The following is a 22210-nucleotide window of genomic DNA, read 5'->3' on the forward strand; positions in this document are numbered from 1 at the left end:
GTCCCGGCCTTCAAGGGAAGTGCATAGAGTGCTAGGTTTGAAGTCAGGAGGACTCACCTTCCTGGATTCAAATACTGTGTGACCTGGGCAAGTCAGATTAACTTTCCTCCTCTGGAAAATAGGCTAGAGAAGGGCATGGCAAACCGTTCTATTATCTTTACCAAGAAAACCCTAGTTGTTTTTTGTCTCATGAAGAGTTTTTGACTCATGAAGAATTGGACACAAATGCAGCATATATCACTCCAGATACCAGGCTGAACAAATCAAAAAGATTATCAGAGAAATATCAATAATATCAGATACCCATATGATACCACTTTGGTGGCAGAAAGTGAAGGATTAAGAAGTCTCTTGATGAGAGTGATAAAGGAAAGTGCAAAAGCCAGCTTGAAGCTTAAAAAAAAAAAAAAAAAAAGCACCCACCGCTACTGCCCTTTGTCAACTGATCCCATTATTTTCTGGCAAATAGAGGGAGAAGAAATGGAAGTAGTGTCAGATTTTATATTCTTGGGCTCAAAGATCACTGCAAATGGTGATTGTAGCCATGAAATTAAAAGATTCTTGCTCTTTGGAAGGAAAACTATGGCCAATCTGGATAACCAAAAAGCAGAGACATTACCTTGTCAACAATGGTCTGTGTATGGTAAAGCTCAGGTTTTTCCAGTAGCAATGGATGGCTATAAGAGTTAGACTGTAAGGAAAGCTAAGTGCTGTAGAATCAACACTTTCAGGTTGAGACACTGAAGAACTTAGACAAGGAGATCAAATCATTCAACACTTAAAAGAAATTAACTCAGACTATCCACTGGTAAGTCAAATACTGAAACTGAAGCTTAAAGGCTTTGCCCACATAATGTCAAGACAGGTCTCATTGGAAAAGCCCCTGATGTGAGAAGACTGGAAAAATATAATGGGGCTAGGTCATGAAGGACTATGAATGCCAAACCGAACATATTTTTTTTTAATTTGATCCTAGAGGTGATAGGGAGTCAATGGATTTTATTGAGTAAGAAGTGTATCATGTCTGATTTCTCTTGTGCAATAAGAGAATTGTATAAATATGTTTATACACATTGGATTTAATATATATTTTAACATGTATAACATACATTGGATTGCTTGCCATTTAGGGGAGGGGGGGAGAATAGGGGAAAATCTGAAACACAAGGCTATGCAAGGTCAATGTTGTCATATTATCCATGCATATGTTTTGAAAATAAAAACTTCATTAAAAAAAAAAAAAGGAATGTATCATGGTTGGATCTGATGGCTGAATGGTTGTAAGGATAGATCAGAGTAAGGAGAGACTTGAGGCAGGACGACCCACCAGCAGGTTATTGGAGTAGTGAGATAATGAGGGTCTGCACTATAGTGATGGGGGGTGTACACACAAGAGATGTTGGAGAGGTGAAATAGATGGGTGTCAGGGGCCGAACTCTGAATTTGAAACTAGGATTCTTACAAGGTGTTAACTCAGTGGAATTGATAAAGACAATAGTTGTCTAGTTTAGCGTGGTGCTTAGTAGTTCTCTAAATTCAATATGATTGATTTAATCTTACAACAGATAATGGTTTCCTAGCCATATGATGATTGGTTTATACTTAGAATAGAGCATATAAGCCAGGGGAGATGCAGAGACAGATTCATTCCATCTTTATCAGCCTCATGGTGGCTCTTCTGGGGGACTAAGAGGCTCGGAGACAGAGCCAGAGAAGTCAAGGACGCAGAGACAGATTCTTTCCATCCTCCACCTTTGTGGTGGCTGGAGGCTGAAGCACAAGCCCTGAGACTCAGAGCCAGACTCATTCACTTCATCTCACACCACTGTGGTGGCTGGCCTGGCCTCCTGCATTTCTCCACTGAGACCAAGGCCGGTCTAACCGCCTCTATAATTTTCTTGCTAGCCTGGGCCCCAGGCAAGGAAAGTAGATTTTCAAGGAGGCAATAAATTTGGGCAGTAACACCTGGCTAACCTCTGGTGATTACTGAAAAGAAGGCTGATCCAGAGACCTCCAGAAAACCAAACAAGAACATAACAGATAGCCTAAGCAATAGATTGTTTGGAGCTTGAGAGAAAGTGAGATGTTGAGGATAATTCCTATGTTACAAAACTAAGAGGCTAGGAAGATGGTATTGCCCTCTACGATGGGATATAATAATAAAATAATGAATTCTGTTTGGGGAATATTGAGTTGAAGTTTACTGGACATCCAGTTACAGATGTCTAAAAATTAATTGGATGTCAGCAGAGAGGTTGAAGTGATAAATAGGTCAATTTGAGACTCATCAACATAAAGATAGCAATTTAATTCCTGGGAACTGATGAGGTCACTTAGGAAAATAGAATAGAAGGAGAAGAAAAAGGGGCACCTAGCAATAGAGGTGCGATATGGAGGAGGTTCTAGCAAAGGAATAGGGGCAGTGTGACTGGTGGGAGAGTAAGCAAATAGCAGAGAGATACCCCTATACCCTGGAAAACACCTGAGAACCCTGAGGGGTAAATATTACAAATCTGACCCTGGGTGGACCCAGAGTGGAACCAGAGCATACCTGCTCTGTTACTTTTACACCATTGTGTAGGATAGCCTGAAGTGGTTAGGTACTTGAAGCCAAGAAACCAGTTTGGAGATTATGGCAATAATTTAGGCAAGAAGTCACAAGGACCTGAATTACAGTGGTAGCTCTTTATGAAAAGAAGAGGTCAAATGTGAAATATTGTGAAGGTACAAATAACAAGATCTTGCAAATCATTGGATATGAAGATTAAGAAAGGAGTTTTAAATGTGTTTATCTGAAAGCAGTGTATTGAGATTACTAACTATTAAAGTTTTACTATGTATTTCTTCCTATAATTCAACTAACTTCCTTATATATTTGATTGATTTGATAGCATGCAGCCATTTGCTGCACGTTAAGTTTTAATAATTCATTGTCTATGGTGCCTTTATGTTTATCTACTTTATTTCTGTCTCCTTTTAATCATGTTTATTTTTGCTCTTGCCTTGACTGAGATCAGGACCTGCTTTATTTTTTTTTCCACTTAAAGCATAATAGATTTTTGTCCTAACCCCTAATGTTAACCCTTTGTGGAATTTTATATTTCAAGTATGTTGTGTTTTGTTTTGTTTTGTTTTTTGTAAACAGCACATTATTGGATTTTATTTTGTTTTTTCTTTTCTTTTTTTTTGTTGAGGCAATTGTGGTTAAGTGACTTGCCCAGGGTCACACAGCTAGGAAGTGTTAAGTGTCTGAGGTCAAATTTGAACTCAGATCCTCCTGACTTCAGAGCTGGCGCTCTATCCACTGCTGCACTCAGCTGCCTCTGGATTTTATTTTCTAATCCTTGGTACTACTCTATTTATGGGTGAGCACATCCTATTTGGGTTCATGTCTGTGATTGTTAATTGTGTATTTCCCTGTCTTCTTATACTTTTTTCCTTCTCACTCTAGAAGACCTCTTCATCCTTATACATTTTCACCCTGGATTATTCCTCTATCCCAGCTGTCCCTTCCTTTGATTGATCATGAGTACCTAGACTCCTTCATTCTTCTCCAGGCCCTCTTCCTGATTCTACACTCCCTTTTTTTTTTTTTTTTTTTTTTTTTTTTTTTTTTTTTTACCATATCTCTGCCTGTTTAAATCTTTCCTTCCCTTCCTTCCAGCCCCACTTTTTTCAGCTTTTTTTTTTTTTTTTTTTGTATTGTCCTTCCCTTCAATTGTAAACTTCTTGGGAGTAGGGACTGTTTTTGCTTTTATTTGTATTTCCAGCACTTAGCACTGTTCCTAGAACATGGAAAGCACTTAATAAATGCTAGTTGACTTGACTGTCCCTCTCTCCTCTTTTGAAAAATAAGGTACTTGTAGTGAAAGAGGAGTATGTTCCACATTAATGATTTGTAATTAAAGTGTTCTGCTTCCATTCCACTGCTCCTTTTCTTTTGCACTTAATAAACCATTGATTATTGATTCTTATGCTTGTCTTTTATTTCTTTCTTCACAATGTATCTTTTAAAGTATACTTTGTTTTGATTATGACTAATCCCTCCCCAATTCTGCCCACTCCCTCTCCTTGCCTCTTTCCCTTTTGTTTAATGTCTTGGTGTGTTCTACCTTCCCATATTCAGTTGGATGAAAATAAAGTTCCTCTTGCCACTTGACCCCTTCCTCCATGCACTATCATTCCCTAATATAATAGGTTTCCCCTCTTCTCTTTTTCTCCCCAATGCATTCTTTTCTCCCTTCCCTTTCTTCAAAGCAAAATAAAACTACCATATCCATTATTTATTTAACTTTCTGTGACCCTTTAAAGCATTAGGATTTTCCCCTTGTCAGAACATAAGTTTTTTTGTTATTATATAGCTCCTTCTGGTCTAAATGTATTTACCTCTTTAGTTTCTCTTGACTCTCCTGTGTTTGTATTTCAAAGTTTCTACCTGTTGTCACCTTTTCATCAAAAAATGATGGGAAATCTATTGCCTTGCAGGATTACTCTGTTTTATAGAGCAAGTTTTTTTTTTTTTAATTGTAAATCTTTTATCTTTTGCATTTCAAAATGTCTATTCAAAATGTCAAAATTAGACATTTTGAATGTCTAATCTTATTCCAAGATTTCCTTTTCTTTATGGTGGTAGATGCCTTATCTTATGTAATCCTGCTGATTCTGGTTTCTTGACACAAGCTCAAGTACTTGCAGTCATTTTTCTTTCCCTTTGAAACTCTGAATTTTGGATTTGATATTATCCCTATCACAAGATTATTTGCACTATGATCTGAAACATAAATTGTGATGAATTTATGACATTCATCTTATTGCGTATTTAAAACACTGAATTTCCTTATTTGTAATGTCTTTATTTTCCATTGTTCATTTGCATATTTATTTAAAATTTTTTGAATATGTAAAGAAAGAGAAATGAATTTTCTTTGTTTTTTAATTAATAATTTTTTATTAAACCTTTTCAATTTTCAAAAGATATGCATGGATAATTTTTCAACATTAATCCTTGCAAAACTCTGTATTCCAATTTCCTCCTCTTCTCCCCATATCTCTCCTCTAGATAGCAAGTAATCTAGTATATGTTAAACATGATAAAAAATATATATGTTAGGTCTAATATATGCATACAATTATCATGCTGAATAAGAAAAATCAAATCAAAAAGGAAAAAATATGAGAGAAAATAAAATGCAAGTAAACAACATCAAAAAGCATTTTCACATGCTATGTTGTGATCCAGACTCAGTTCTGTCATTCCTCTCTCTGGTGTAGATGACTCTTTTCATCAAAAGAACATTGGAAGTGGCCTGAATCATCTAATTGTTGAAGAGAGCTATGTCCATCAGAATTGATCATCCTTTAATCTTCTTGTTGCCGTGATTAAATGATCTCCTGGTTCTGCTTATTTCATTTAACTTCAGTTAATGTAAGTCTCTCCAGGCCTCTTTGAAATTGTCCTGCTGGTCATTTCTTACATAACAATAATATTCAATAACATTCATATGCGGGGCAGCTAGGTGGCGCAGTGGATAGAGCACCAGCCCTGAATTCAGGAGGACCAAAATTCAAATCTGGTCTCAGACACTTAACACTTCCTAGCTGTATGACCTTGGGCAAGTCACTTAATCCCAGCCTCAGGGGGAAAAAATAATAATATTCATATGCCATCATTTCTTCAGCCATTCTCCAATTGATGGGCATCCACTCAGTTTCCAGTTTCTTGCTACTACAAAGAGGGTTGCCACAATCATTTTTGCACATGTGGATCCCTTTCCCTCCTTTCAAATCTCTTTGGGATATAAGCCCAGTAGTAACACTGCTGGATCAAAGGGTATGCACAGTTTAATAACTTTTTGAGCATAGTTCCAAATTGCTCTCCAGAATGGTTGGACCCATTCACAGTTCCTTCAACAATGTATCAGTGTTCCAGTTTTCCCACATCCCCTCCAACAATCATCATTGTCCTTTCCTGTCATTTTAAGCAATCTGAGAGGTATGAGTTGGTACCTCAGAGTTGTCTTAATTTGCATTTCTCTGACCAACAGTGACATAAAATATTTTTTTCATATGACTAGAAGTAATTTTAATTTCTTCATCTGAAAGTTGTCTGGTCATAATATTTGACCATTTATCAATTAGAGTGGCTTGAATTATTATAAATTTGAGTCAATTCTCTATATATTTTAGAATATATAGCCTGTATCAGAATCTTTGAATGTAAAAATGTTTTCCCAATTTTTTGTTTCCCTTCTAATCTTGTCTGCATTGCTTTGTTTTTACAAAACCTTTTTAACTTAATGTAATTAAAATTATCCATTTTGCATTCATAATGTACTCTAGTTCTTCTGTAGCCACAAATTCATTCCTTTTCCATAGATCTGAGAGGTAGACTACATTTTGTTCTTCTAATTTGATTATAATATGTTTAAAATAATATTTGTTTATGATATTCTTTATGTCTAAATCATGAATCCATTTTGATCTTATTTTGGTATAGGGTGTTTGTAATCTTCAGGCTAGCTTTCTGGAGGACCTTGGGACCAGCCTTGATCTTAGTGAAGGAGTGCAGGAGGGAGGAGAGCCACCAGGAGGATGGTCAAAGATGAAATGTCTAATTTCCAGTCCTCTCAGCCCTTAAATACCTCGGTATGGTTACATCATTACAGCACACTAGAAGAAGAACTAGAGAACCATTACATCACCATACTAAGTACTAAGTATAGATAGATAGATAGATAGATAGATAGATAGATAGATAGATAGATAGATGTAGATATAGATATAGATAGATAGACAGATATATATAGATATATATAGATATATAGATATAGATATAGATATAGATATAGATATAGATATAGATATAGATATAGATACTAGCTTCTGCCCTTGTTATAAGTATAGTTTCTCCAGAGTTCTGGCCCTCTACAAGTATTAGGTATAGGTCAATGCCTAGCTTCTGCCATATTAGTTTCCAATTTTCCCAGTAGTTTTTGTCCAATATTGAGTTTTTATCTAGATCTAGTTGATATATACCCAATTTTTCCAGTGTTAAAAGTTCAAGAATTTCTTAACCCTTTATTATTTTCTGAAATTGTGAGTGCAATAGGTATTTCTAATCAATTTATTCCTCAATTTATTGCCTCAAATATAAGAATAAATCTTAAACACAATACCAGATTATCTTTGGTCAAAACATGAATAGCACCCTTTTGGAGTAACCTTTTAGCTTTTATTCACACTTACAAGTTGTGTCCTGGAAATGTGGTTGCTAACTCAGGTTCTACAGGTACCTCTACTGAATGGTTATTCCTATTTTTCCTATTAGTAATTAATTACCAATCCAAAGTTCACAAGTCCCACTAATGTCCTTCTCAATAATGACCATTTCCCCCCCTGAGGCAGTTGGGGTTAAGTGACTTGCCCAGGGTCACACAGCCAGGAAGTTAAGTGACTGAGGCCAGATTTGAACTCCATTCCTTCAAACTTCAGGACTGGTGCTCTATTCACTACACCAACTACCAGCTAGTACATCTAATGGTTGTTTAGCAAAAGTATTTACTTTGGATCAGCTGGGTGACACAGTGGACAGAACACTGATACTTGAGTTAAAATTTTACTTTAGATACTTACTAGGTGTATGACCCTGGGAAAATCACTTAACCTCCATTTCCTTCAAAAAAAAGCACTTACTAAGCTGGTAAAATTACTTATTACAGATAAATAAGAATAATTGGTACAGAGCATTCCCTCTCAAAACCAACCATCCCACAAATACACACAGTATCCATGTGAAGAATTGGCTCACACTCAGGCATCTGTGTAGAATATATATGTAACAAAAGATGTACTCACAACTCCTGTGGGAAATTTTTCCCTTCAGAAAGTCCTTAAATAGCTATCCTTGGGTTCAGTACCTAATGGGAGGTGTTCTAAGTTGAGTCCAAGACTAGTTCTTTTTTGCTGAGCTGCTGCTTCTTTCATTTGACTTTCTGTATCTTTAGGTATGTGTGTCTTTGTTCCCAAACAGATATCATGTCTCCTACTGTCTAGTAGTTCCAATGAAATGGCGTATTGGGATAGGGAAAGACTAGAAAATGCCCCAACCCCTTTACTTTTTCTCTGGTATAGATGAAAGGGCCCAGCTTCCACCAAGAATTTTAAGCCTGGACTTTCCCACCAGAACTTTCTTTTAATTACTCCTCTTTATATCTGCCAGACCCCGGGATAGTTGGTTTGTTTTTAGAGTCAATCATTCTTATTCCCTTCTTGATTTATTTAGAGTTTCTTAACTCATAAAGTGATAACAAAGCATGGATTATTGATACATTAAAATCTCATCCCTATGTGGCTGCATTCTGTAGTCATATCAACTGAGCTATACAAATGTGTTGGATGGAGCTATGAATCACATAGCCTTTCAAAATCAGGATAAATCCTCAAATATTTATCCAAAGGTCCTTAGCATTTTCAACCTGAAACTGAGGAAAACTATCTTTTTTTTTTAGTAATAACTACATTATTGAAGCAAGGTATTATATTTCCTGTCAACATTTCTTGTAGTTCCCCAATTTTATCAGTCAAAAAACCTAGGAAAAGATACTTATTGTTCTGAACAAAATAGAGTAATAAATTGTATCGGTATTTCTTCATTCCTTCTTATTCTGAAGATAATCAGTTTTATCCTGAATTCCATCTGATGCCTGCTTCTTCATACTTGTCTTCATGTTCAATTTTTTAATGTAAAATTTCTCTAGAAAGTATTTTTTGCTTTGTTTATCAAGATTTGTCATATACTTGGATTAAATCATTACACGACTATCTAGATCTTTCCTCTTAAGTCTGTAAGCAACAGTTAGATGGTATTGTATTTCTAGGAAAATTCACTTTGGTTCAGTGTGTGACTTTTTTCTGTTTGCCTTTCTTACTAGGAAACCTTGTAAAGAAGATTCAGAAGTTGTTTACTTCCTTTGCCCTTAAAGGTCACAAAGCTAGAACAAATTGTAATTATCTCGCGAAAGCCTATTATTCAAGCTGTACTATCTCCAGAGGAGAATGCCATTTATCTAACCCTCTGGGTCACTTTTCCGCTGTGTTTAACTCTTTGGGCCCCACTTGGACTTTTCCGGGCAAAGATACTAGAGGGGTCGCCCTCTCCTTCTCCAACTTGTTTTTAAAGATTTGCAAACTGAAGTGTCTCATCGAGGGTCTTCTTTTGTACAAGTTATCCTTACATTACTGAGCCCACTGCGGAATAAGTTGGGAGTGTCTAGGAGTGTCCGCACGGCGTTAGACAGTTAACAGACACTGGGCCAAACCCGGGCTGTCACCGCTAGAGGGCGTTAGGATACACCGGGGGCACCTCCTGCCTCACACTGCAGGAGCGGGGCAGGTGTGTTCTCTCATTCCCAATAGAAAGTAACTGACATGCTAACTTGTTACAAAGGAATGGGGAGTGAATCCCAGTGCACCACCTCCGCCCACAGCAGGGGGCAGCGCGCCCGCGCTTTTGAGGCTAGCGGGCCATCGTTTCAGGTGCGGGAACAAAGCCCTCGCTCGGTTCCCTTAACTTGGATGACTCATCATCTTGGCTCTGCTGCCCACAAATTCTGGCATGGATTTCAGCCCTAAGCGGCTCCGGAACCTCGTGGGGACGCTCTGGGCCTGTATTGTTTGTACCTTACTCGATCTCGGTACACAGCCCGGGAAAGGCAAAAAGAAGCGGAGGGCCCCGGCTGACGTCGCCCCCTCCCCCGGGGAGTGCTCGGGGCACCAGCGGCCGCTCACCCAGCCCTCCCGAGGCTGTCCTGCGGCGGAAAGAGCTTGGAAACCTGGCTGATCCGCACGTCACTCCGCGTGGCTAAGCGTGGGGAAGCGCTAGAGAAACCCCGAGTCCCCCGAGAGCGGTCTCTGATCGAGTGCATGATTTCTATGTATCTTATGTCTGTATATTTCCTCTAAAGGGTCAGTTGCAGTAGGCCACAGCCATTATAATCATACTGGAATCAGATCTAACTGTTCATGGATTCATCTGTCAGTATTTTAAGTTGTTTTATACAGTCAGGGCCTGAATCTTTAAGGACCTTCAGTATTTAGGGGGTGCTTCCGTTACAGAGGGCACGTAACCTCCCCGACTTGCAGCAGGCGCCGCAGAAGCGGGAGAAGTCCGCGGGCTCGGTATCCTCCCCCGGCAGGGCCAAGAGTTTTCCAAGGCTCTGATTTGGACCCCCGGGACAAGTAAGCGACGATCCTTTAGAGGAGCAGGGGTTACGGTCGCAATAACGGCCCTTCGGAGCCTAGTGGCTGTGGATTTGTGCCCTCCTTGGAAAGAAATGTGATTCATCTGTTTGTAGCAGACAAGGGTCGAAGCGCCCATGATGACAGCCAGTTGGAGCGGTCACACATCTACTTTTTTTTTTCCCCTGAGGCTGGGGTTAAGTGACTTGCCCAGGGTCACACAGCCAGGAAACGTTAAGTGTCTGAGACCAGATTTGAACTCGGGTCCTCCTGACTTCAGGGCTGGTGCCACCTAGTTGCCCTACACATCTGCTTTTGAGACTAATCCGTTAAATCTTTAATATTGTAATACTATAATAATATTAAGTAATATTAAATACAATTTTTATTATTAATTTTTAATTTAACATTTCAAAATTTAAATTTAATTTTTTTATTACTAAGTAAATATTAAATAATAATAAATTTAATATTTAATATTATAATCATCACAATTGTGTGGGGCTCCTGGATACATGCTTTGACTCAAGAATCAAAAAATTCTACTGCCACAAAGAAAAGAAATTTTCTGAAAATAGATCTTATAAATATTGAAATTTCAGAAACATCCAAAAAAGTACACAATTGGGGTCTCACATCTGTAAGTAAATTTTAATTGAGTAACGCACGAGGATTATCTAGAAAATTTGTTGTTGTTCAGTTGTTTTCAGTAGTGTCTGATTCTTCACGATGCCATTTAGAGTAGTTTGCCATTTCCTTCTCCACCTAAATATTAGCTTTTTAAACTTATGTTAACAGAACGCAATGGCACATGCACGAATTCTAGCATACACTGTAAGACACAAAAGGTTCAGTATGTTATATATGTGATAAGACAGAACTACTGTTTTTTGAATCTTTCTGACTTGTACATCTTCCCTTATCCTAGATATCATATGCTACGGACATGATTTGACATCACAATTCTAACTTTAATTTGTCTTTCCTTTCTACTTGATAAACACTTTGTTCCCAAGTTGTAACTTTAAAATCCCTGCCATATGAAGTAATTTTTAGAACTTTCCAGTGGAGATTTCACAAGACACTTGTTAGAGAAGAACCTTTCAGCAGCAGTGCTCCAAACAGCTGTTTGAATGCTTTGTAATAAAAATGTTTGTTTATTTTTCTGAGGCTGGGGTGAAGTGACTTGCCCAGGGTCACACAGCTGGGAAGTGTTAAGTGTCTGAGACCAGATTTGAACTCGGGTCCTCCTGAATTCAGGGCTGGTGCTCTATCCACTGCGCCCCCTAGCTGCCCCAAAATGTTGCTTCTTAGCTCACCAAGCATAATGGAATGGCTCAATTTACTTGTGTTGACAGTATAAAAAAGAAAAGGCTTCTGATTTCTTAGGTTGAGTGATTCCCTGTTTACAGAATAGTAAAAATAGGACTAAACCTAGGCTACTGTGGCCAAAGTTACCCAGAAATAAATACTAGCAAAGATGGAGGGCCACAGCACCTCTGAAGAGAAGAGCTTAATTTTAATTGGCCCAGGGACATTTTTTGGGGTGTGGGCCACAGATGCAAAGTAAGGGAAACATATTTCATATTCAACGGCAGGAGCCCAAAGAAAATCTGGTAGGAGAAGAAGCATTGGACCAAACCATTCTCCTTGAAAAGCTAAAGTATTAAAGAAAAGGACGCCATGACAGTCTGATATAAGAACAAGTAGACTTAACAGAGCCAGGGAAGCAGACCTGTTACACTTATTGATTACATATACTGGAGATACAGTGAAGAAAATGCAGGATTATTCCTTAAGAAACAAACAAAACCTACTGAATTGGGTTAATAAAATGGATCAGGAGAGAAAGTTACCCAAACCCTGAAAACAATGACACTTACTTTGTCATTGATTCTTCATGGGCCTTTTCCACTAGACTGATAAGATCTTATAAAAAGATAATGATTCAGATTGAGAATAAGGACTGCAGTGTTGTCCTGGACAGTAGATCTCAAGGTGGTAACATATTCTAATTATTCTATCAGAGACATCTGAGAAAAATTCTTTTACATTTCTTAGAAAAGGCTAGGACTTGATGGACTGTAGTGATAAAGACTACTGTATCTGGCATATGTTAGAGAAAGCTTAAAAGTTTCCCAAGGAAGTTATTGATATCAACAAAAAGATGGACACTGATATGTGCAGATCCAACAACTCTCCCTTATTGGAACCAACCGAATTAGAGTATTTTTGGTTAAAATGTCAAGGCAGGACAGAGGTTCCTAACATGGCAGCCTTATGCCTGGCTGCCAAGGATCTCTGTCCACTGGAATCCTATTTCCGGTGCCCCTTTGTCTCTACCTTCACTTTTTACTAGCTAGACTTCCAAACCCCATAATATCATTCTAAGTTTTCGGGCCTGTAAATTCCTTTACAGGGGACTCTGCGCTGTCACTAGACTGTATTTAACTATGTATCCTTGAGCCAAAACCCCTTACCTAACATCACTACCATCTTCATAAAGGCTCTTCCAGCTTCATCTGGACGATTACAATTGTCTTTCAATATCCTTTTAGTTCATTCTATCCTCTATTCAACTACCAAAATGATTTCTGTAAACACATTTTTTAATAAATATGTCACCCACTGGAAAAAAAAATGTCAAGGCAGGCGGGGGGTCATAGATGATCACAGCTAGCCCTCCCACATACATTCTAGCTAATTCCTAAAAGGGTATCAGATAGAGCTGCACCATGCTCCCTCCTCCACTCCAGAATTGCACAAGAAGGTGACCAGAAGCCTGTGGGTGTTGGGACAACATCAGGAGAGATAAAAGTGATTTTATTACAAGGATAACTGGGGGAAAGGACTTTGGGGGTGTGTTTGGAGGGACCTGAACTCAACCTGATCTCACCAAGGTCAGGTAAGATTCAAATTTAGAGCACTGATGACCCAGGACGATGATGAGCCTGTGCCATCATCTAACTCAAGTATTGCAGCTGAGAAGTCAGGAGATTGCAAAAGAGCTAGGTCCACTAGGCTAACTTGTGCTATTACAGGTGATCTGGAAGCAATCGTTTCACCTAGAATCAGGTGACAGTAGAAGAGATTGCTGATGTAAAGGTACCCTGCTCTATATGTACATGTTGATTACTGCTTGTTTTCAGTTCGAGGAATGGTCACTGATGTAGCTTAGATTTTTCACAATGCTAGAGAGAAGTGTTATAGTACTAGTCAAATGCAAGTTTCCAAGGCATAATTTCACATACATTCCTTTAAACCTTACAGAGGCCCACACAGGCTGATCCCAGGTAAGAACTGTCCTGTGAGGTACTTGTATTCTGTGGAACAATGGAGCAATTTTAGGAGTGAGGTGCACATTCATCCATTAGACATGGATGCTGCAGCTCCCTCCCACCCACACATCCTCTCTGCTTCACATGTTGGGCAGCCCCTCAATCTCGGTACTGTATATAACCTGGATTTACTTATTTGCAGACATTGTATTCCTTCAGTAAACATGAGAAGGGTTGTCTCACTTTTACTTATATCCCCAGTGTCTAGCTTTTATTAGGTACCTGATAAATAAATACATATTGATTGATTGGTGGTGGTATGATCCAGAACTTTGTGGAACAGTGAAAAGGCTCCAGTTAAACCTCTCCCACGTAACCCCTCCACCCCACCCCCAGTCTCAGCTAGGCCTTTTGTGAGTGAGGACACTTAAGAGCAGACCTGGAGCAGTTTCAATTAACTTTGTCCTCAACTCTGCTGATCTTCGCCCTGGGCTTTTTGGGTAAGGAAGAGAGCTCTCAGTCTCTGGCATCGAGCTCTTAAAATCCTAAGGAAATTGTTGCTGTTTAACATTAACCTTTTTGCCAATAGCTTTTATCTTGTGAACTGGTTTTGTTTTTTTCCCCTAACTGCTTTGGGTACTGTTTTTACCTGAGGGTATTTAAATGTTTTTATTAAGGTGATTGTTTATTTGAACTCTCAGACTTCTTGGGATCCTTTGCATCAGATATGCAACCCACCATCAAGACAAATGAATTGCTATATTTATACAGCTGATCTACCAGTCTAATAACCTTGTCCAAAAAGAAGAAAATGAAGATTCTTAATGAAGCCATATGGGCTCCTAATGGGCACTGATTTCTTTTCTAGATAAACACTGATCATACCTTTAAAAACAGATCTACCTAAAACTATATTATAAAGCAGCAGTCATCAAAACCATTTGGTACTGGCTAAAAAATAGAATAATGAGTCAGTGGAATAGATTAAGTTCAAAAGACACAATACTCAATGACTGTAGTAATCTAGTGTTTGATAAACCCAAAGACTCCAGCTTCTGGGATAAGAACTTACTATTTGAAAAAAATTGCTGGGGAAACTGAAAAACAGTATAACTGAAACTAAACATTGACCAATATATAACACCCTATATCAAGATAAGGTTGAAATGGGTTCATGATTTAATAAAGAGTGACACGATAAGCAAATTAGGAGAACAAAGGATAGTTATCTCTCACATCTGTGGAGAAGGAAGGAATTTATGGCCAAAGAACTAGAGAACATTATGAAATACAAAATGGATAATTTTGATTACATTAAAAAGTTTTTGTACAAATAAAACCAATGCAGCCAAGATTAGAAAGGAAAACAAAGTTGGGAAACAATTTTTTACAGCCAGTGTTTCTGATAAAGGCCTCATATCTAAATATATAGGGAGAATTTATTCAAATTTACAAGAATAAAAGTCATTCTCCTATTGACATATGGTCAAAGGATATGAATAGATTATTTTCAGATGGAGAAATTAAAGCAATTTCTAGTCATATGAAAATTGTGCCCTAAATCACTATTGATCAAAGAAATGCAAATTAGTACAACTCTGAGATATCACTGCAACACCTGTCAGATTGGCTAAAATGACAGGAAAAGACAATGACGATTGTTGGAGGGGATGTGGGAAAACTGGGACACTGATACATTGTTGGTGGAGTTATGAAGTGATCCAGCCATTCTGGAGAGCAATTTGGAACTCTGCTCAAAAAGTTATCAAACTGTGCGTACCCTTTGACCCAGCAGTGTTTCTTCCCAAAGAGATCTTAAAGAAGGGAAAGGGACCCACATGTGCAAAAATATGTGTGGCAGCCCTTTTTGTGGTGGCTAGAAACTGGAAACTGAGTGTATGCCCATCAATTGGAGAATGGCTGAATAAATTGTGGTATATGAATATTATGGAATATTATTGTTCTGTAAGAAATGACCAGCAGGATGATTTCAGAAAGGCCTGGAGAGACTTACATGAACTGATGCTAAATGAAGTGAGAACCAAAAGAACATTGTACACAGTAACAAGATTATGTGATGATTAGCTGTGATGTACTTGACTCTTTTCAACAATGAAGTGATGCAAGGCAATTCCAAAAGATTTGTGACAAAAAGTACTATCCACATTCAACTCTTATAGAGACTGAATGTAGATCAAATCATAGTATTTTCCCCTTTTTGTTGTTATTATTTGTTTGCTTTTCCCCCCTTTCTTGTGTTTTTCCCCCCGTTTTGATCTAGTTGGTTTTTGTTTTTGTTTTTGTTTTTTGCATAGCATACATAATGAGTATGGAAATGTGTTTAGAAGAATAGCACATGTTTAACCTATATTGGATTGCTTGCTCTGGAGGAGCAAGTAGGGGAGAAGGGAGAACAGGAAGAAAAATTTGGATGGCTGAATGTTGAAAACTATCTTTGCATAGATTTGGAAAAATAAAATACTATCACAAGTACTTGTCTATAGTTGACAGATTCCACTATTCCTTTTTTTTAAAAAATGGGGCATTCCTCCTCTTTTCTATAATCTCTGAAAGATCTCTAACAGAGGATCAACAATCCTATCTTCCAAGACCCTGAGATATACTTAATCTTGGTCTGCTGACCAAGTCACCAAAGGCTAGCTGCTGTCCTGTTGTCTCCTTACTTATCTTGTGTTTAAACTCTCTATTTACCATTTTTGTTATGTCCTTTCAAGTCCAAAGATCAAGTGCCAAAGATCATCTAAGAAAAAAACAAGAAAAATAAGAGTTGAGTAACTACCTTTTCTATATCATCCATTATCATTGTCCTATCTATCTTTAGTAGTGATTCTACCCCTTTTTTGATCCTCTTTTTGTTCCTAACATAGGTCAGCCCTACTCCAGAGAGTTTCTGTGAGAAACTTTCACAGAACCATCATGAACAATAAGATACTTGTCTCATTAGGTTCCAATACCACTTTCTACATGTGATCCTTGGGTTTGGTCAAAGCTTACATAGTTAACAATTATAGTAGCTAGCATTTATGATAAAGTCATCATGGTACTTTCAAAGCTGTCCTGCTAGTCTGTTTCCTTCTCTCTTTTTTTTTTTCTCTTGTGCACATAAAAAATGTTTCAATTTTTATTTCTTCTTGGAGCAAGGAGGTCAGAAAGTACTAAGTAATTTTTAATTCCCATTTAACATGGTTTTTTTTGTTTGATTGTTTGTTTGTTTTTTCCCCAGAGTTTAGCCTACCTTTTAAAAGTCAGATCTCAGGGACAAAGTAGAGGAGAAAATTGATCTAGCAGGTCCCTGGGCTCTTAAGTGGTCTTGTGTCAGTATGCAAAAAAATTGTTCCAAATGAGATGAACTTGAACAAGAAAGAGAAAAGAAGGACAAAAAGAAAGAGATGAAATGTGGAGAGACAATTGGGCTCAATATCTGGAGAGTGCTCTGGTGTTATTTAGGGTATGGGAGATGGATTCAATCTGAGTGGAGAGATGAAAGGGAGGAACATGGCCATGGTATCTGAAGCATAGAGTCCCTTGGACTGGTACAAAGAAATTTCAGAAAGTCTTAACTTGTTGGCCCCTATACTCCTTCTTGAAATTCTCAGAGAATTTCATGGTGTGTAAAGAATTGATGTTTAAGTCTTTTACCCCTGGGGTTATGAGTTCTAAGATAACACTGTCTTTCTCCTGTGGGGGTGGTGATAGTGGGAAATTAGTTTTGTTAAAGAGTGGTCTCTGGGGGGAAAGGGCAAAGATACCTAATGATAAAACAGGACTCCATGGACAAAGTGCTCTTAGCCATTCTTCCCTCTCCGGCAGTGGCTAGAAGAATGGAGGAGGGGAATGGTAACCTGCACAATATTTTCAGTTAATCTGTAGAGTGAGGGTGTTTGATCTTCAAAGCTCCCTCCAGCTCTAACATTCTTTGTATTTACAGTGTAAGATCCCTTTAAGTTGTATTTTACATTCTAAGATCTCTTCCAGGTTTGACAGTCTGTTTTATATTCTAAGATCCCTTACAGTTCTGAAAGAGGTTATAACACTATAATCTGTTCTTCTCTCCCATTTCCATTTAATTAATAATTATCATTAATTAATTGGTTATTAGAGCCCTAGAACTTTCTTTTGAAGCTTTAAAACCTCTTCTTTTGAGATCAAACCTGTCATGAAAATAGGGAAGTTAAGAGCCAACAGAGCTCAAATGCTCAACTTAGTCTGGTTCCACTTTGCTTTTTTTTTTTTTTTTTTTTTTTGTTGTTGTTGTTGTTTGTTTGTTTGTTTTTCCTGGCATCCCTATTCTAATTCAAAAACTAGACTTTTGTCCTACTCTCACTTAGAGCATGAATCCCATGTCTATATCACATTTTCCCAAGTACAGTATTGCCAGGAGACAGTCTCTTTCCCCAAAATTTTCCAAAGACTTTTCTCTTTTTTTGTCCAATCTCCCCAATCCCTTCCTTATTGTATGCTTCTGGGATCTCCTCTAGTGTTTTACTCAGGTCTGGTCCAAACTATCCCACCATTGAAATGGATGCAAAATGGCACTCTATATCTTAGTGCCCCCCTTTAGACCCCACCAGTGATAGATAGGAGAGAATGTGGCCAACAGAAGTTGTATTTTTGGCAGAGGGCAAGATCTGTTACTCAGCTAAAAGAGCACTAGACTGGAAACCCCTTGAGAGCAGGGAATAAATCTTATTTCAATATAACAGGCCTTCCAGAAGTATTTATTAAATTGAATCAGACTGAATAGTTTGTCTCAGTGTCCTTTCCCTTCCTTCAAACCTCTTGCTAAGCGACAGGTTATATTAGAAAGACAATGTGATGTAGCAAATGGAGTGTTGGACTTGATCAGGAAGAGCTGAATTTAAATCCTAAATCTGATATTTATTAGTTACTGACTATGAGAAAGGGACTGACTTTCTTCATCAATAAATGGAGATACTGCTATTTTCATGACATTATGAAAAGATAATGTTAAGTGCTTCACACATCTGAAAGAGCTATACTCAGTATATATTGTTCCTATACATGTATGAATTTCAAGTCAGAAAATGAATATGGTGAAGTGCTATCATACATAACTTACTTTTATATACTGTCTGTGTCATGTTTTACAAAGATCTTATAATGCAACAACCCTATGAAATAGGTTTGTGCTATAGCGGGCCATATCCTCCATGTATTCCATGGCTGGAGCCCAGATAAAACTATGGACAGGAGGAAGATTTGCAGAGGATAGGCCTGTACATAATACTTAGCACACTATAACCCCTTTCCTCCTTAGGTTTCCAAGATACTGTAATAGAAGGAAAGATATGCAAATTCTTTCCTTGAAATCTAGGATAATAGGAAGCAGTGTCCACTAAAGCACAGCATGAGTCACTTTGGGACCTGTCATTCTACTTTCCTCCAGTCTTGCCTCTGGCAACTTCCCGTCAGTGACCCAACCAACTTGGCCAGCTTGTACTTTCTTGTGTTCATTTTCAAAAATATAAAAATGGTTCCTCTAGCACCTTTTCAGTTCTGCTTTACACTTCTCACCACCTAAAATGGTTATTCTACTTAGTCAGATGATTTCATCTCATTTCCTAGTGGAAATACCTTTGTTCATGCTACAACCTGCACCTAAGATAGTCTCCCAACTTCTTACTATTGGTTCTCAAGAACTAACTCAATGCTTACTTCCTCAGAAAAGTCCCAACCTTATCTGCCCTGTTGACATTTGTATTCTATGTCCCTTTCTGAACAAGGTGAAGAGAGGGAAAGAAGGAAGCATTTTTGGGTTTCTTTGTTTCTTCTGAGAAGTCAAAGAATGTTGGGAACTAGTAAAGAACTTATTTAGTTGTCTAGCCCAACGCTCTCTGAGAGGTGAGGTGACCTTTTCAGAGACATAGGTAGGTAGGAGCACAGCCTGGGCCCTGGGTTCAGTATGTGGTGTTTACTATAATCCTTATATGTTCATTTCTAGCTTGCCCATTCCATCAGCAACAAATTTGTTTTCATCTAAATTCTTTTCCTTTCTGCCTTACATCTTATGTCTATAACTGAGACCCATTGAAGCATAGGGCCCAATGGGCTTTATTGCCTCATCGAAGGTAAAAATTCAAAGGGTAGGGCTGTCTTCTGATGATTTTTTCCCTATATTTTCTCATGTTTGTTGGGTGAACAAAATATTCGTGGGGAGAGGTTTGTGTCACTGTACTCCTTCCTTCTCTGTGTTCAATAAGACTTATTTTGAAGAGTTCTAGTTCTCCAAGTTTCTGCTCTGTTATTCTATCTTAACAATCCTTGATCCTTTTTGGGAGTTTTGCAGCAGTGGAAGGTCCCTCTAGACTTCAGGTCATTTCCCTCTCCTGAGCTTCCATTTTATTCTATGCTCACCTCTAGAGGAAAGTGACTTCCATCTACTCTGTAGGCAGGATCTTTAGCTCCAACTGTGCCAGCCTCCTGAGGGAAATGCTGAGGAAAACTGGCCAGGGTGCAACTTCCTACCATGTGAGTTTGGACTTGCATCTCCTACTCTGTGGGAAACTATCTTCCATTCTTCCCTATCTATATTGTGTCTTTCATCTCTTGCTGCACCACCCTATGACTGATCTTCCAGAAGGAAGAGGTGTGGGGAAATGGGAGTCTTCCATTCCAATGCTGCCCGTGTTTTCTCTCTGCTCTCCAGTCTCTTGCTGGGAAGAGGACAGCATACTAGCATACTCATACTTGGACATACCTTATACATTCCAGTGATTTTGAAGTTTTATAGGTTATCATCTATCTAGACTCCATTCTCCATCATCTACTACTCAGTTCCTTATTGATAGCCCGCTCAATCCACTTTCCTGAAAAATCTACCCACCCCTTTCACTGTGCCCTCTAGAATGCCTATTTCATCAGCAACTAATTTGTTTTCATCTAAATTCTTTTCCTTTCTCCCTTACATCTTATGTCTGTAACTGAGACCCAGCTATCTCTCTAATAATACAAGCCTCCCTGATCACCCTTTCCAGTCAAGGTTGGGAAGTTGGAATACTTCTTGTTCCTCATTGCTACTTCTAGGCTCTTCCCCCATCATCTGCACTGGATAACCTTTCTTCTTTTGAGGGCCATACAATTCACATCTTTCACCCAATTAAAATTATAATTGTCTGCAAACTTCCAGGATCCTCCCCTTCCTTCCTCATGAGTTCAGCATCTGGCTCACAACTTTTATCTCCTCTGCCACTCACATCCTCACATTAAGAGACTCCATCATACATACTGATACTCCCTCAAATACCCTTACCTTCCAATTTCTTAGCCTACTCACTTCCTATGACCTCAGCCACCATACCTCCGATCTTTCCATCAATCACTTATAAATGTATCACCTCCCTTTTCAAGAACTCTGAAATTCTCTTATATGATTACAATTTCCATCTCTTCCTGTCTTCCCCTCCCTACCAAATCTTATTGTGATCTCTAATTTCTCAACCTCTCAGTTCTCTCCCGGGACCAGGCCATCACTCCTCACACATTCCTCATTTCCCCATTTTGCACCTATGTAAACCAGTTCCATACTATCCTCTTGAGTCTGTTTCTTCCTCCTCCCCCCTCTCATTTTGCCAGTTGTGCCCAGATGAACCTGATTTAGATCACTTCCGCTATTCATTGCTTTTGTTCCTATACATGTTCTAATGAATGAGGTGGGAAACAAATCTCCCAAATGCTGATTGGGCCCAGCTCAAGTTTGTTATCTAATCTCAATTAGGTCCTCAATTTCCTGCTGAAATCCTTCTACAGTTCTTTTCAGCTCATTATTCCATTCCACAGAGGCCCTTCCGAACCTTCTATATCTCCTCTGACTCCACCCTTTCAGCTGAGAATTTTCTCAAATTTTACTGAAACTGAGGCCATTCTCCCTTCCTCATCTTGTATCATTCAAATGTTTTCTGCCAATATTTCCTCCTTCACCCCTATCTCATTAAGAGATTGCCTTAGTTAGCCAAGGCAAACTCTTCTATTAGTACAAGGAATCCCATTTCATTTTGTCTCCTCCAGCAGATTTCCCCATCATTCCTACTCGTCATTTTTCTAACTCTTCTGGTCTACCAACTCCCTCCTCATTGCCTATAAATATGCTTGTGTCTCCCCCATTCTCAAAAAAAAAAACAAAAAAAAAAACACCTTACTTGATCCTTCCAAACCCACTGTTGTCCCACTTCATTTGCCTTGGTAATTAAATTCCTTCAGAAAGCCATCTACAGTAGGTACCTCCACTTTTCTCTACAGTTCAGCTTCTGATTTCATCATTCAACCAAAACTGTTGAAAAATTGGCTTTCCGAATCCAGCCATTCTGGAGAGCAATTTGGAACTATGCCCAAAAAGTTATCAAACTGTGCATACCCTTTGACCCAGCATTGCTGTTATTGGGATTATATCCCAAAGAAATACTAAAGAGTGGAAAGGGACCTGTATGTGCCAAAATGTTTGTGGCAGCCCTTTTTGTTGTAGCTAGAAACTGGAAGTTGAATGGATGTCCATCAATTGGAGAATGGTTGGGTAAATTATGGTATATGAATGTTATGGAATATTATTGCTCTGTAAGAAATAACCAGCAGGAGGAATACAGAAAGGCCTGGAAAGACTTACATCAACTGTTGCTGAGTGAAATGAGCAGAACCAGAAGATCACTATACACTTCAACAAC

This window comes from Sminthopsis crassicaudata, chromosome 4 (assembly GCF_048593235.1).
Source record: "Sminthopsis crassicaudata isolate SCR6 chromosome 4, ASM4859323v1, whole genome shotgun sequence".
Classification (NCBI taxonomy): domain Eukaryota; kingdom Metazoa; phylum Chordata; class Mammalia; order Dasyuromorphia; family Dasyuridae; genus Sminthopsis; species Sminthopsis crassicaudata.